The sequence below is a fragment of the Narcine bancroftii genome, chromosome 8 (assembly GCF_036971445.1).
Source record: "Narcine bancroftii isolate sNarBan1 chromosome 8, sNarBan1.hap1, whole genome shotgun sequence".
NCBI classification, from domain to species: domain Eukaryota; kingdom Metazoa; phylum Chordata; class Chondrichthyes; order Torpediniformes; family Narcinidae; genus Narcine; species Narcine bancroftii.
This window is the reverse complement of record NC_091476.1, coordinates 13,394,450-13,410,910: the sequence shown is the minus strand read 5'-3', so window position 1 is coordinate 13,410,910 and position 16,461 is coordinate 13,394,450. Positions and strand designations below refer to the sequence as shown.

The following is a 16,461-nucleotide window of genomic DNA, read 5'->3' as shown; positions in this document are numbered from 1 at the left end:
CCTGATTGTGAGGTGTCTGCCTTAGACAATGGAACATTCTTTTTAACCACTGCTTTGAAATTAATTTTGGATTTGGAACTCATGAAGAGTGTAATGACAATCGCTTGTGGAAATAATAGCACTGGACACATGCTATAATGTCCAGACTGCAGTACTCATTACAACCAAAGGAATTTCCAGTTTTAGACTGACTGATCCTCCTGGAAGTTCAGAGCAATGAGATGAGAGCATTTCAGTGCCCCAGACCAATGCATATAAACGTCTGGAGTGGTTTTCCTACCAGTTTGGTGGAATGTTGTAAAGAAAACTGAGAAAGTCTCATACTTGTGCAAAACAAAATCAGGATGGTTTATGATTGCTGTCATGAGGGTAATATCTGGTTCACTTTATAGAAACACTGTTGTAAAATTGGACAAAGTGGCAATAATAATTGGAGTATTTGCAGCTACTACTAGCCACACACTGTCAATGTGCAGACCAAGACAAAGGTAGGATTGCCAGCTTACATTGCGGAGACACTCAACAGCTTTAAAATGACATGTCCCCTATATTGACAGGTAACATGTAATTCTAATTTATAAAAAGATGGGCAGCACCTGGTGTCTACTCAGTGTGGAGAAGACAATATATTTTAAAATTAAATTCTGGATCATTAATATTGTTTAATTGATCATACAGGCCGTGTGATTTCAGAGAGCTAATTAAAATTTAATTGCTTCAATGTTATCATGAGCCTGAAATTATGCCAGGGTTCCAAGCAGCAATATTATGCCCTGCACAAGACAGCAGGTGCTGCAGGTTTGACTTGTCTTCCTTGATTACTTGTCTTTGTGGGTGGTGACGATCACAGAATTGAAATGGAGTGGCTGGAATCCAGTTCTGAGAATAATTTGCTGGGGAAACTGATGCAGAGATTCAACCTGAAAGTTCAACCCACTAAGTTTCTTCAGCAGTTTGATCTTCAGTTTAGAGGCACAAGATGGATGTGTCGCACGATGTGGTGAGTTGATAATAAACTGTAAGTAATACAAAAGAACCCAATTTTCTCTATCACTATAGAAGAAACATCACATGAAAGGATGATAGTTGATTGTGGATCAGCAATGCAAAGCAGTGGGTGGTGGGGGGGTGAAGGGAAGATGGTGGAATGGAAGTTAGATGAATGCAGTGGGGAACATTGTGGGAGTGCAATCAAGAGGAATATGGGGATGGGCCCGTCATGAAAAGAGTTAGGAGAGAAGTTCTGCAAACGGTTTGTGAAGGAAAAGCTCTAGGTGTGTCATTCACCATTAACCAGGTGCCCCATTAATAAAAGAAGAGAGTCCCTCCAGACACACTAAGAATCTGTGGATTCCTGTGCTCCCATAACCTGTGCAGCCGCCCAGCCTCCTGTTTGTTCCAGAAGTGAACCCGATCTCCTCATCCAAAACTTCCGATATGATCAGAAAGCTGCCAACACCCAAGGCCCTTTTGGAACCGTTCTCACCATCGGCAACCTCAGCCTGGTTGGCATACCTCAGTCTCCGAGCCCTTTGCTGGTCCACCACTGTAGTTATCTTTTCTGCAGGGTCCTCTCCCGGCCTTTTCTTTCTCAACTTAGTGTGCTGTGAGGGGTGTTCTCCTGTTTTGATACCCTGCATCAGTCCGTTGCTTCCCCGGAGCCCTCAGCCTTTGTGGACTGAGCTGGCAAGCATGTTTAAAGACTCTACAGGGCTGTCGGTATCACTCCCACAGAGGAGTGCTGTGTCTCTGCTCCTCACTCTCCTGGTTCCACAACAGTGGCAGCGCTGCGTTTATGAGCAGTTCTGGTAATGCCACCATCTTTTTCACTGATTGTGATACTTCATTCTTTTAAATCTGTTAACCACTTGATATCCATCTCTCATGACCAATTTGGTAGATTGTCCTGTCACCATAATAAGTGGCTTCCTCCTTTTGGATCACCTGGAAATAAATAGAATTTAAAATTCAATAAAGATTAAGACCATGTAAATCTGATACTCACTATGTGACTAATAAAGCCACATTTTCCTCATTTAGGAATGTCATAACAATATCATCTTCATTGCTTTTGACGTGCTGACTGCACATTTGCAAAACATTGGTATAAATTACAAGCAAGACACCTTTTATTTTGATAACTTTACTGGATTTGAAACCACTGTATCTTTTGGGAAGATTAATATTATACCAGCTCTAGTTAATCTTATTTTATTAGGGGACTATTATTTGCTTTAAGTCGTTCATAAGTTGCTTCAGCCCAGGATGCCTTCCAAAAAATGTCCTTTCTCTGCTTTAATTGGTTGCAGGCCGATTGCCAGATGATACTAGATTTTAAAAAATGTGAATAATGGTACAAAACTCAAATAAATGTCTTGCACACGTTCTTTCAAACTTGCTCATTAAGTCGGGTTTGTCCTTAAAATTAAAAGTTTAGCTGCTGTTGAATATACTTTGCATTTCATTTGCAGAGTAACACAGCTTTCACTATTTAATAAAATTGAACCGGATCTTCTCCATCTAGTCACACGATGTGAGTTGTTATTTCAATTGTTTTCTTTCTGTTTGTGAACAAGGTGGTGATCAGATTGTAAACTGGTTACAGGTCAGGTGCTTTCCTATCTGCCTTATTTCATATTTATCATGAAGTGCAGTTTCCGCAGACATCTTTAGATGCGTGATCCCAATGGTTCTCAACCTTTTTTCTCCTCGCATCCCACTTTAAGTAATCCCTATGCCGTCGGTGCTCTGTGAGTAGTAAAGGGTTGCTTAAGGTGGTATGTAAGTGGGAAGGGAAGGTTGAGAACCACTGCTCTAGATTGTTACTGAAATAGTTTGCTTGAGAAAAATTATCTTTGGCCCATTTCCTTTGGAGTGATGAAACCATGCACCTAACGAGTCAATTATGTATGATTAAAACAGTGGTTTTAAATTTTTTCTTTCCACCCACATACCACCTTAAGCAATCCCTCACTAATCACAAAGCCCTTGGGACATAGGGATTACTTAAAGCAGTATGTGAGTGGAAAGAAAAAGGTTGAGAACCATTGGGTTATAATCTGGAGTTCATAAAAATATTTGCAAGTTGCAAAACTCAAAAACTTCAATCAGCCTATGTTGACTTTTTACTTTTCAAATGAACAAATATTTCTAATAACATTTAATTCTTGACTTGCTATTAGAAAAGGTATGTTTTTTTTTTGGATCAATCCATACAATTTACAACTTTTTTTGGACCAAAATGTGCAGACTGCAATAAAATAACTGAATTTAAGTTGAATTGTGACTAAGATCCCTGCAAAGACTTGGCAATTCCTAAGGAGGGCTGTTCTCTTTTGAATAACCTGCTGCTGTCAAGTGCTGGGTTAATAGGATCCATGGCACTCACCAACTGTGAGGTTAACAAGCTGGTTGAGCGGATAATCACATTGCGGCTTCCCAACAAACATCAGAAAGCAAACACCATAATTTGAAATAATATTTTAAACATTTTACAGGGACCTAAATAAAAATTGTTTCCATGCTTATTAGATTGGAGATTAAGTATTTTAAACATAATTTTTAAAATGTTTCTTATATTTTGAAGTATTTAGTGGAAATATGAAATTTGCTTTATAGAACCAGATATTTGCTAAACATCTACAATGGCTTCATATATCAATTAAAGCTGACTTAACTTCATGTAACATTTTCTATAATTTCACATTAGTTTGCAATGACTATTTTACGTAAATATATCAGTTCATGCGATTTCTCAGACTTGTGTGGATCATGGATTGTGGAGTCATTATTCCCGGCATTTGCTTGCAGGAACATTAACAGCCTTTGTTTGAGTGCTGCCAGTTGTGGCCTTTGGACCAATCCATACCTCAAGAACCATCAGCAGCTCCCATTGGCCAGGTTTTCTCTAATTGTCTGTGGAGTGTTGTCTAGGAGGATTAAACTTTGTGGTATCCTTGAAGTCCTAAATGTTGGGGTTTTTTTTTGATTTTGATTCACAGTAGTATTTCTGATGCCTGCAGTTTTATTTTAGGGGCAGCAGGCTGTTTTTCATAAGTAGATCCATCGTTGAAAGCTCTCAAAATGTGGGTGATAACGATGTCATTGCCTAGATAATAATGAGACCTAACAGGTGCCAGTGCTGAGATTAATGTCATTGCTGTGAGGTCTTGTGCTTGACTGCATTCGACATCCAGTCCTGCCTCACCCCCATCCTGGACAAAATAGATGACAAGGCCTTGGGAGCAGAGAATATCCCTGCTAAAGTTTGAAAACTTGGAAGTGAGGAATTACAGTAGGTCATTATTACTTCTCAGCTTTTACATGTTGCACATTGGGAGATGAAAGCAAGAATTCTATTAGCTTTGAAGTGCTGTCTTTAGTGTTCTGTGAACTAATGTCCCCAAATCCCTCTGCTCTTTCAGAACACTGAGTCCGTTCCATTAAGTGTAATTACTGTTCTTTTTTTTTTTACCTGAATGCATCATCGCACACCAACACTAAAATTATTTTGCTCGCTTTTTTAGGCCATTTTCTGTTTGCTAATGCTGCTGTGAAGTGCTTTGGGATGTTTCTGTTAGACCAAAGGTATTATATAAATGGAATCCATTTTTCTTATTGCTACTAATATTTCAAACCTGTGTTGTGTATGTTGGGAATGAGATTACTTCAGATAGAGACTTAAGCTTTGGACTTTAACTGCTGGGGTTTTTATTTCAATTGTACACAAATGAATGAAACTTTCCAAAAAAAAAACCTGCCTACCTAATTTATTTCAAGGAAGCATTCGAAGACATTGCTGGCAGGGAAAGCTTAGTTGCTCTTGAAGGGTGAGCAGGGTTCTGGACCCTTTGCAATCATTCAATATTTTCTATCAAAGGTCCTAGAAGACATCACCAGGCCAGCATAAGATCAACCCAAACTTAAGAAATGAATAGACACTAAAGAATGTTGACCACAGACTGCAATAGGAAATGTGCATGATAATGTGACAGTCTCAAGATGTTGTTGACTAAGGAGCAACACTGCAGTGGGGATCCGATTCTCTCCCTCTCACACAAACACTCTCACATTCACAATGTTTTAAAGGAAAATTATTTAATTATCCTGTAAGTTACAGGACTTGCTGTGCAGTTCACTTGGAGATGTAGCCATTTTTTTTCACTGACCTGCCGGATCTCAGGTTTGAGCCATGACTCAGTTTTGGCAAACTTGCCCGAGTCAGAACATCCTGTGTTTTGAGCCTCTTCAGGCAATGAGCATATGCTCCATTTCTGCTTTGAACGATATCTGCACAGTAGGAGGTTGTATGCTCTGGAAATGATGTGAAACTCTCACTGGTGGATGTACAAAAATCCAATAGTGGGATTTATGGAAGAGTTCCTGTGGTGCCCTGTCCAAAATGTTCCCTCAGTCAGAAAAGGCAAAGTATGGAGTCATTTATTTCATTGTTGGTTTTGAAATTAAACCATGTGTTGCATAGCAATATTAGCTTTGAAAGGATTAACTTTGATTCAAAAGGATTTTGTTGGAAGGAAGGAGCTTAGAGATGTCCTGAGGTCTAAAGAGCTGCTATATGAATACTGTACAGGTTTACCTTTTCTGACATGGCATTGGTGATAGCAACCTTCAATATTTGGGGGAAAAAAATACCACTTTTTTGACTAGACCTCCAAGGGCACTTTTCATACCATTGCAATTCCAGTCCTTTTCTAATCGCCATATGATTTTTTGTGTGTGTAATTGCTTATTTTAGTATGTGTGTTTTCAATTTTCCAGGTGAAAATTAAAAAGAGCTTTCAAAAACATTGGCACAAATGAAAGAAAAAACTGAACATTCACAGCTCAGAAACGTTATACAATTAATGTTTAATATTTCATGACCGCAGTGCATGCCAGAGATGATGGTGTCTGATAAATTGACTGTTTTGAATTAATTTTTCTCGGTTTAATCTAGATAGTCAGTCTGTGTTCTTCTTCATATTAAAGCATGTGGGATTAATCAAAAATGGCTTTCTCGGGTCACCTTCAGGAGACAGATAAAGTGATAACCTCAACATAAAACTGAAATCAACTTGAAACAAAATAGCAAATTAAATGCCAGCTTTGGGAGCTGAAGATTAGACAAATTAGTTTCATGTGACAGCAGAATGATACCTGGATGTTCAAACCTGCTGAAGACATCTCTTATGAATTTGGGTTTTTTTTCTGATACTTCTTCCATACTTAGCCCATGACCAAAATACCAGAAATGCAAAGCTTCCACTAATTTGTTCAAATGAGCCAGTTATGTTTTAACAACATGATTTTGCCATTCTATTGCACCTTCTTGAATGAAAAATCAGTTTGGTTAAAGTCTACTTTCTTTGGGTCTTAAAGTTTCAGTGTTTTGTAACTATTCTGGGAACTTGGGAGCATTCAGTATTGAGGCACATGCTTTACTTCATTGCTATGTTGCTAAAAAACTTGGTTGCCTTCGCTTAAAAATGCCTGATTCTTGCATTTCTTTGAGTCACGTTTGATGCTTTGTTTGAAGCTGACAAAAAATTGATAGTGTTTTGTCTGAAGAATCAAGACCCCAAACATGACATGAGTGTGATCCAGTCCAAAATAAAGTCCATATTTGAGTTTCTCCAGCATTGTTTTACTTCAATCACTGTGTTTTACTCAAAATGTGTGATGCCCATTTCAAGTAAAATGTGTTTCACTTGTTTTACCCAAAAAACAGTCTGCGAAGAAATGTTGATATTCCAGTTAGTCTTTGAACAACTACGTAAATATTGCAAGGCCATTTGTAACCTGATTTTTTTTTTTTTTAATACCATGTTTTGTAATGTTTCATCGTCTAAGTTTGAGAACAGCATAAAATAATGAGGTGCAATGTGTTGCACCGGTAAAGTATGTGCATTGAGCAGTAAAGGGCTTCTTTCAGATCCAAACTGGATCATGAGAAATATATCAAGGAGGTTGTTTGTGAAGTCATTCTCCCTGTGTCAGACTTTGGACAACTAGTTTGGAGTTCACAATTCCAGGTAAAACTGGTCAGCTAAACACACCCATTCAACAGCATGTGAAATCGTACTTGATTACAAGTTCTAAAATCCACATTGGTCAAGGATAGGGCTGGTGTGGATTTTCTGGTTTCTCAGGCAGTACTTTGCAAATTCAAATTTAAGGAGAATAAATAGGTAAATTTTGATAGATTGAGAGAAACATTTTTTCACATGAAATACTAAGTTCAAAGAAAACAAATATTTTTCTCTTACATTTATGTGACTTCCATGTGGTTGCTTGTTGCCACTGTGCATCTGTGGCGCTGACACACACACGCAAAAGCTGAGAGTTTTCAAGATGTCTGGATTCTCGAGTGATCAGATTTTTGGACTTTTACAGTATTGAAAATTTTCATGAATTACTTTCTAGTTAGCTATTGTTTAAGTGCTGGGTTCAATTTAGGGTCCTTTAACCTTGTTGCTCGTGAGACCCAAGACCTATTCCATTTGTTCTCCTTCGAGCTTCATGACATCCTTCCTATTTTTAGGTGAGCAGAACTGCATACAGGTGATAGATGTTCCCTATTCCGGCAAGGTGACAACATAACAGCTTTTTTTCAATCCTGGAAGCTGCTTTTGCCAATAACTACAGCACAGCTTTTGGAACTTAATTTTCATTTGGGGAGATTTCGATTGGTCAGTCAGGCATGGCTTCAAGTTACTCGGGACCTTTGAAGGCTTGGTTCACCATGTCATTCTGAATGACAAGAATCTTGGTTGGTAGGAAAATGAGCAGCAGCAAGGGCATTGGTGCAGTGGAGGAGCTGAGATCATGAGGGCTGTCAATGTGAGAGAGTAGAGTGATGCCACATGAAACCGTATTATTATGAAGCACTTAATTAATCCAAGAGCTTTGATACAGAGCTTGACTGCAAGCCTTCTTAAACACTCAGATTCACAACAAGAGCGGCACGGTTGGCATAGCGGTTAACACAACACCTTTGCAGCGCCAGTGATCGGGACCAGACCTGGGTTTGAATTTCATGCTATCTGTAAGGAGTTTGTACCTTCTCCCCATGTCTTCATGGGTTTTCTCCAGGTGCTCGTTTCTTCTCACCTTTCAAAAGCGTTACAGGGTGTAGGTTAATGGAGTGTAAATACAGCAGCACGGTTTCATTGGGCTTGTGTCTAATTTAACTTCAGCCTGTATGACAACAGTTTAGTTCCCATTTGCAGCATCAAATGGGTGTCTTCTCTTTGCGTAGCAATGGAGAGTGATGTTTTTGGCCATTGGATTCTTCACATTGGCTTTTTATATCAGCATGTTAATGCAGCTGTCCACCATTTCCATGCATTAAAGTCCAAATAGACTAAGCATTTCAATTATCATAGCTATCAGCTACCATGAATATCCTTGTCACAGCAGAATTTAAATGCAAGCTGGAAAGTTAACATCCAACTATTCTTGTAGTCCATCCTGGCAGCAGGCCAGTCATATCTGATGTCCAACCACATACAGTTCACAAAACAACCTAAACTATTCCCATAATCTGAGTCTCTGTTGGTGGCTATGAGTGTCAGTATCTGCCTATTCTTGCAACTGGTGCTTTTCCATGATACCTGAATAACTTTTATTTCTCGGGTACCGCAGAAGAAAGACCAAGAAAGTGGAGAGCCAGAAATCCAGCAGGTTAATTCCTAAACCATTTGCTGTGGTATGTCAGATTATGGGAGAAGGGGAACGTGAAAAGAAGATTTCCATCTGAGCATACAAACACTTTCCATTGTGTGAGCTCTGCAATGGGCCTCAGCCATAGGAAAGCTCAATTGCTCTCCTTTACTGTTTATTCTACTTGGTGTTTCTTAGCTCTACCCAAACTGGTGTTGCTTTTCTGAATTCCAATCCTTCATACCATTCTTTGTTATCAGGGCTACTATTATCTCCAAATTGCCTACCCATATTAGACTCACTTGTTTGCATTCATCTTTTAGCCTTCCGATTCATGAACCCATCTAAATATCTTTTAAATGCCACAATTGTGCCTACCTCGACCACTTGCTCTGGCCGCTAGTTCAATATACACACCGTCTTCTGTGAATTCCTAACCTGGGTACTTTCAAACTAGGCTAATAAGATTGCACCCATTTATTATCTGTCTTGTTCCAAATACTGCATGAATTCTATTTTGTATTATGTATGTCCTCTGACCAAAGTTGGAGGTGTCCTTAGATGTTTGTCTGCTTTTTCTCTTCCTGACATTTCTCATTACTCTGGACAACTGCTTTCTCTTCAGCATTCTGTATTTCCACTCTCCAGAACCTGCTCACTCCCCTGTCCTGCTGGCATATTTCATTTTCTGCTTTAACTCGAGTTACTTACTTTGCTAAGGCACTGGTCTCAAGTCAAATCAGACGTTGCCCATTCCAGTGAAGCAGTTGCCCTCATTTCAATACGTGAAATGAATCAATACCCATTTCTTTTCTTAAGCCATGCATTTAACTGTCTGATCTTATCTGCTCATGGTTCAGCCAATAATTCAGAGATTGTTACCAAGGGGATTCTGTATTTCAAACTTCAGTTTTTAAATTCTAATTCTTTCAGTAGAACCTTTTTTAAATTTAGGTACACAGCACTGTAACAGGCCAATTTGTATCCATTAGCCTGCACTCCAGTACATTTTTGAATGGTGGGAGGAAACCAGAGCCCTCAGAGAAAACCCATGCAGACACGTACAAACTCACAGACAGCGCAGGATTCGAACCCAGGTCTGGTTCTTATCGCTGGTGCTGTAAAAGTGTTGCTTTTAGGTTTTTCTTTAAAAAGTAATCTTATTTATTTAAAATTTTATTGATCAATTGATTTATTTATTTATTTTGATGCTTGGATTGCCAGTTGCTTGAATTCTAGATTCCAGGAATTTTGCTGAATTTTCCCTGGAGTATCTTCACTGGAATATTGGACAAATGTTCTTTGGATGTTCAGGGGTACAAATGATCATAATATAACAAAATAATAATGACATATTCACTATATTTTGAAAAATTTACTGCATGATGGAAGTCAATTTTGACCATATTAGCTTGTCGCCCAATTACACCCAAAATAACCTACAACTCTGTATATTTTTGAAAGATGGCAGGATTCCAGAGCACCCTTGCAAAACCCTTGCAGACTCAGCCACAACTTACAAACTCCTTTGAGGCAAGGCCAGATTCCAACCCCGGTTTCAGGCGTGGTAACAGTGTCACGCTAACTATGAATAGAGACAAAATGTAAAGCCGCATAAGAAAGGTGTCAATAAATATGAAGGCTCCTGCACAGAAAGGAAAAGATAATTTGTGCACCTTGCAACAGTTCTGGTATAAGCCTTCTTCACTTTCACTTCAGTGTACGTTGAGGGTGAGACCTGATCTCGACACAGAGAGAGACGTGAAATGTGCCTTTTCTTTGATTATGTTAAATGTGAGTGCAAAAGGAAGCTCGAGCTATAATTAACTTCAGTACTTAACCTGTCACTCCAGAGGAACAATCAATCAACTTGAAATATATAAATTCGTTGGATGCGATGTCGCACAACAGCAGTAAGTTACCGAAATGCACCTTTATTGCCATATTCAATGTGACCACCGAGGCGTAAAGAAAGCATTCAGCTCCCATACACTGTTCAGAGAAGAGCTGTGGGATTAATCTGAAATTTCAGAGCTATCTGATGTGGGGAGAGAGAAGAGAAGTGTGTGCTTTTTCATTTCAAAAGAAGGTAACCAAAAAGAAATTTCAGTAATTTCTAGCATGTATCAAGATGTGTTCTCTACACCATTACAACCTGTGAATAGGGTTAAAAGTGGTTTGTTTAATTTTCACGTTTTATTCAATGCTAGTACTTTGTGATATTTTAACTGAATTTATTTTTTACACTTTATCTTTGTTCCAGTGGTTTATATTAATATTTATTGATTTGGACTGTTTTCATTATCTGGAAATCTGAGGCTTGGTTACTGTGATTCAGATTGCCCCACTCAGGGCCAGCACCAGCAAACTGGCCTGCTAGAGCCATGCGTCTACCTGGAGCCACAATAACAGCTCACATTTCATTCATGAGCTGCAGGAATATTTTAAGAAGAGCAGGATTGATTGGAATTGGAATTAAGTCACTGGATAAATGAGAGTGAATTGAACTCCGTAGATAGAATAGCATATACAATTGAAGGATGTTTTTCAACATTTTAAATGTTCAAAATGTAATGTTTTTAATTTTTTTTTTAATTTAAGTTTCTAAAATTTAACATTATAAAATTTAGACATCCAGGCCTTTCCAGGCCACAAGCCTGTGCGACCCAAATGCACTAATTAACCAACAAACCCCATATATTTATAAAAGTTGGGAAGAAACCGGAGCACCCGGAGGAAACTGCTCGCAGAAATGGGGAGAACATACAAACTCCTTGTAGATAGTACCAGATTCAAACCCTGGTCGCTGGTACAGTATTATACCACTCCATTAACAGCTATGCAAGTTCAAAAACATCTTTTTTGTCTACACTGTTAATAAGAATCGCCTGTTAAATCAATTACAATGATCAAAATTGAAGGTACTTGAATAATGCTTTCGACACGTTATGCCAGCCTGGAACCCTGGGAAAAGCTGGCACCTTCTATCTGTTTATGTCTGCCTTTACCCAGACTGGGCAAGAAAGACCTATCTCTACTGGTTCCCTGGAATCCACTGCTCCAATCAACATCCGGCCCAAAGGTAGCACAGAATGATGGCACTGCCTCCAAAGCACTTATGGAAGGCAAAGCTGGGCATACATGTTTTCCTTGTTTGCCTGGCATAATTAAAAGCACTTTTTAAAAATATTCACCATATACAGTTGTTTAAAAAATCTCGGCAATGGATCAAAGATAGAATTTGTTTTAGAAATGTAAGAATGAAAAATTGAGCCATGTAAAACCACATCCCATTGGATGATGGTTCCTTTCAGTCAGTTTGTGGGATTTGATATGCACATCCTGGAGTGGCCTATCCTTGACAGGCAGTGCGAAGATACCCCACTCCTCAAAAAGGACCAGCATGTGCATGAATGGATTTTGGGTGATAGGGGGGTTGCACAGATCCAGATCCACCCTCTCGACATCCCTTCCTGGATCCAGTGGCGTGGTTAGGTCCAAGACGGCTTGGGAAAGTTCTGTTGCAGTGAATGGCCAGACCAAGCTTTCTGAGCTTCACAGCACGAGTTTCTGAGATGGCTGTTGACCCTACAAGAGGGTTGGTCTGCCCTTTGACAGGTCTTGTTTTTCATTCTACATGGTGTCTAGCCACCCTCCGCACCAGGCAAGCCTAGAAGGTGGAGCCAGTTTGGTTGCTGACCACCTGACAAGGAGTATTGGGTTACGTGATATCAATAGCACTCAGATGAGTTACCTGACCTAAAACCAAATTAAATACATATGATATATATCTGTTACTGACAAACTCCATCAAACTTAATGGGATCCATCCAAAATTATTGCTTACCTTGTACAAAAAGCTGGGTTATGCATTATTGCTTAGCGAATAAGTGAAAAATCTTGGCAGTTCCCTGTCAAGATTTAGTCCCATGATTTGATGTTGGAAACCTGAGGCCTGAACATCTATGCGTCTCTTCCACTAAATCCAGATAGTTTTGTGGGCTGATAGATTTCGTTCGCAAAAGCTTCTGTCTCTGAATTTTTTCATTTCATTTGCTATTTCTCCATGTTTTCACAATAAGATCAACAGTCTCTCTCTCATTTGATTCCATGGCATAACCATTCAGTAGAACAAGCCACGGCTCTCATGGGAATGTTGGAGACTTTTTTCAGATCTTGTCAGATATATTAGAAAGGATTTATCATCTTTCTCTATTAATTATTCATTTACTTTCAAAATATTCATTGTTTTCCTTCAAATGTTTGCAACTGAAAACAACTCAAAAGTCCGTCAATAAATTAAGTCAAAATGTATTTCAATTCAGTTTGAGGTTTGGCCAATTTGATTCAGTCAATTGGGAAAATGTGTTCACTATTTTAAAAAAAACACTAAATACACACTGCAAAATCTCCAAACAACTGAATAGTCAGTAAAATGTTTACAATATTTCAAACTCTACTGCATCTGGAAAAAGTCCACTTGAAATTTCATGGCCTTCTGTAAGGGGAAGGAGAACAGCCAGAAGTCGTGGTCCATGTGGGGACCAATGACTTGGTTGGAAGTGGGGATGAGGTCCTGAAACAGGATTATGTGGAATTAGGTAGGAAGTTAAGAAACAGGACCTCCAAGGTAGTAATCTCTGGATTGCTGCTGGTGCCACGCGCTAGTGAGGGTAGAAATAAGAGGATGTGGAGGATGAATGCGTGGCTAAAGAGATGGTGCAGGGGGCAAGGGATAAGATTTCTGGATCATTGGGATCTCTTCTGGGGAAGGTCGGACCTGTACAAAATGGACGGACTCCACTTGAACTGGAGGGGGACCAATGTGCTGGCAACCAGATTTACTAGAGCGGTGGGGGAAGGTTTAAATTAGTTTGGCAGGAGGGTGGAGATCAGAGTGTGAGAGCAGTGTCATGGGAGCATGGCCACCTAGATAGGAATAATAACAATAAAATAGGTAGGATGGAGATTATGGTAAAAGGTAGAAAAGAGAATATATGTGGGGGTCATTCTCTGAAATGCATATATTTTAATGCAAGAAGCATAGTGAATAAGGTAGATGAGCTTAGAGCATGGACAGATACTTGGGGTCATGATATTGTGGCAATTAGTGAGACCTGGCTACAGGAGGGGCAGGACTGGCAACTTAATATTCCAGGATACATTTGTTTTAGATGTGATAGGTCAGGGGGTAAAAAGAGGGGGGGGGGAGTTGCTCTGCTTGTTAAGGAGGACATTACTGGCGTGAGGTGGCAGGATGGTGTGGAGGGATCATCCAGTGAGGCTGTTTGGGTGGAATTGAGGGGTGAAGGAGGCATGAGGGTGCTAATAGGGGTGTATTACAGACCACCAAATGGGCCAAGAGAATTAGAGGAACAAATTTGTAGGGAGATAACGTGTATGTGTGAGAATCATAAGGTAGTGATCATGGGAGATTTTAGCTTCCCTCACATTGATTGGGATACCCACACAGTTAGAGGGCTGGATGGGCTAGAGTTCGTTAAATGTGTTCAAGATTGTTTTCTAAATCAATTAGTAGAAGAACCTACTCAGGATGGTGTAATACTGGATCTCCTGTTAGGGAGCGAGCTAGGTCAGGTATGGGACATTAATGTTGGAGAACAACTTGGGTCTAGTGATCATAAATCTCTGTTAGTTTTCAGTTATTTTTAGGGAAGAGCAAAGAGGGGCCTAAAGTTGAGGTTCTGGCTTGGAGAAGAGCAAATTTCGAAGGAATAAGAAGGGATTTGGGGAGTATTGAATGGGACTGGATATTTTCAGGTTAGGATGTAAATGAAAAATGGAGGATATTCAAAAAAGAAATTTTGAGAGTACAGAGCAGATATGTCCCAGTGAAGATCAAAGGAAAGGCTGGAAGTCATAGGGAGGCTTGGTTTTCAAAGAATATTCGAAATTTGGTTAGGAGAAAAAGGGAGGTGTACAAGAGGTATAAAGAGCAGGGAGCTGAGAGTTTGAAGGAGGACTACAAGGAGTGTAGAAGGAATCTTAAGAAAGAAATTAGAAAGGCCAAAAAAAAGGCACGAAGAGGCTTTGGCAGACAGAGTAAAAATAAATCCAAAGGGTTTCTATAGATACATTAAAAGTAAAAGATTAGTGAGGGATAAAATTGGATCCCTTGTAGATAGCGAGGGTAGGCTGAGTGAGAAGTCAAAGGAAATGGGGGAAATTTTGAATGATTTCTTTGCCTCGGTATTCACTAGGGAAAAAAATATTGAACCAGTTGAAGTAAAGAAAAATAGTGGGGGGGGGGGGGTCATGAAGCATATAAGGATAACTGAGGAGGTAGAGATGGCTGTGTTGAAAAAGATAAAGGTGGATAAATCTCTGGGACCGGACAAAATATTCCCAAGGACACTCAGGGAGGCTTGTGGACAGATAGTGGGGCCATTAACAGAGATATTTAGGATGTCACTGGCCACGGGGGTAGTGCCAAAGGATTGGAGGGTTGCGCATGTGGTTCCGCTGTTTAAGAAAGGGTCCAAATGTAAACCTGGGAATTATAGGCCCGTGAGTCTGACGTCTGTGGTGGGTAAGTTGATGGAAAGTGTTCTGAGGGATGGTATTTACAAATATTTGGAGGTACAGGGATTGATAGGGAGTAATCAGCATGGTTTTGTCAGGGTTAGATCATGCTTGACAAACCTGATTGAGTTTTTCGAGGGGGTTACAAAAAAGGTTGATGAAGGGAAAGCTGTGGATGTTGTCTATTTAGATTTTCGTAAAGCTTTTGACAAAGTTCCCCACAAGAGGTTAGGAAAAAAGGTGGAGGCATTAGGTATAAATAAGGAGGTAGCGAAATGGATTCAGCAATAGTTGGATGGGAGGTGTCAGAGATTAGTGGTAGAAAATTTTGTCCAATTGGAGGCCGGTAATTAGTGGAGTTCCTCAGGGATCGGTCCTGGGTTCACTATTGTTTGTTATATATATATATATTAATGATCTGGAAGTAGGGGTGGAGAGTTGGGTAAGCAAGTTTGCGGATGATACAAAGATTGGTGGTGTTGTGGACGGTGAGGAAGATTACTGTAGATTAAAAGGTGATTTAGAAAGGCTGGAGGTGTTGGCTGAGAATTGGCTGATGGAATTTAATACAGATAAGTGTGAGGTGTTGCATTTTGGAAAGGCAAATCAAAATAAGTCATATGCATTAAATCGTAGGCTATTGAGATGTGCAGAGCAACAAAGGGATTTAGGAGTGATGGTAAATAGTACCCTCAAGGCTGATACTCAGGTAGATGGTGTGATGAAGAAAGCATTTAGAATGTTGGCCTTGGAGTATTGAATTCAAGAGTAGGGAGGTTATGATGAAATTGTACAAGGCATTGGTGAGGCCAAATTTGGAGTACTGTGTACAGTTTTGGTCACCAAATTATAGGAAAGATATAAACAAAATAGAGAGAGTGCAGAGAAGGTTCACGAGAATGTTGACAGGATTTCAAGGTTTGAGTTACAGGGAAAGGTTGTGCAGACTGGGGCTTTTTTCTCTGGAGCATAGAAGATTGAGGGGGGCTTGATAGAGGTGTTTAAGATTTTAAAAGGGACAGACAGAGTAAATGTGGTTAGGCTTTTTCAATTAAGAGTGGGGGAGATTCAAAGTAGAGGGCATGATTTAAGATTGAAGGGGAGAATTATAAGGGGAACATGAGGGGAAATTTCTTTACACAAAGGGTGGTGGGGATATGGAATGAGCTTCCGACAGACGTAGTTGAGGTGGGATCATTGGTTACATTTAAGGAAAGACTGGATAGTTACATGGAGAGGAGAGGACTGGAGGGGTAT

General features: G+C 39.7%; 1 protein-coding gene and 1 long non-coding RNA gene across 14 annotated transcripts in view; one reads left to right on the top strand and one right to left on the bottom strand.

The window, feature by feature from the left end:
- The window catches only part of tenm1 (teneurin transmembrane protein 1), an 832,896-nt gene that overhangs the window by 391,054 nt on the left and 425,381 nt on the right, over positions 1 to 16,461 (top strand). The gene's annotated exons all lie outside the window — the stretch shown is intronic.
- LOC138740380 (uncharacterized) lies at positions 742 to 4,065 on the bottom strand. The gene is made up of 3 exons (XR_011342881.1): positions 3,869 to 4,065; positions 1,516 to 1,944; positions 742 to 1,016 (listed from the first exon to the last, which is right to left on the bottom strand). It is a non-coding gene; the product is annotated as an uncharacterized lncRNA (long non-coding RNA).